General features: G+C 44.9%; 1 pseudogene; it reads left to right on the top strand.

Annotated features, from left to right (window-relative positions):
• Positions 1-226: 226 nt before the first annotated feature.
• On the top strand, positions 227-652 carry LOC143582034 (putative mitochondrial protein AtMg00820 pseudogene; annotated as a pseudogene).
• Positions 653-858: the final 206 nt, after the last annotated feature.

Raw genomic sequence — 858 nt, 5'->3', positions numbered from 1 at the left:
CCTCCACAAACAACTAACACCTACCAACAACCAATGTCACGGACCAAACCACCAAGCCAACTCCCAATGTCACAACCCAACCCAACCCACCTCATCTATATCCCATTCCACTACCAACAACTCACACTCCACAACAATTAACCAGCCACCTCCCATTACCAATCCACCTGTAATTGCAAACAACCTCAACCAAACTGCTCCACCTATTAATACTCACCACATGACAATGCACCTTCGAGCGGGTATTTCCAAACCAAAGACACAATTCACTCTCCACACAAACACCATATCTCCACTGCCAACATCCCACATCACCGCTTTATCCGATCCAAACTGGAAAGCTGCCATGGATGATGAGTATGGTGCGTTACTGAACAACAACACATGGGACTTAGTTCCCCGGCCACCCGATGCTCATGTCATACGATGTATGTGGTTGTTTCGTCACAAGTTTAATGCCACTGGTCAATTACAACGATATAAAGCAAGACTTGTGGTCAATGGGAAATCTCAACAAGTGGGTATTGACTGTGAGGAAACGTTTAGTCCGGTGGTTAAACCCACCACTATCCGAACCGTATTAAGCTTGGCAACGTCTCGCGCTTGGCCTATTCATCAATTAGATGTCAAGAATGCTTTTTTTACATGGTGATCTCAAAGAAACGGTATACATGTTTCAACCACCCGGGTTCAAAGATCCCCAACGACCGACACATATTTGCAAACTACGCAAATCATTATACGGTCTCAAACAAGCACCTCGCGCATGGTTCCAACGCTTTGCAACATATTTAATGAAATGTGGTTTTAAAAGTGCCGTCTCGGACTCCTCACTTTTCATTTACAAAAATGGCGACC

This window comes from Bidens hawaiensis, unplaced genomic scaffold (assembly GCF_021521415.1).
Source record: "Bidens hawaiensis isolate Kalapana, Puna unplaced genomic scaffold, B.hawaiensis_p1.1 tig00031415_1, whole genome shotgun sequence".
NCBI classification, from domain to species: domain Eukaryota; kingdom Viridiplantae; phylum Streptophyta; class Magnoliopsida; order Asterales; family Asteraceae; genus Bidens; species Bidens hawaiensis.
The sequence above is the reverse complement of the archived record's forward strand: the minus strand, read 5'-3'. Positions and strand labels throughout refer to the sequence as shown.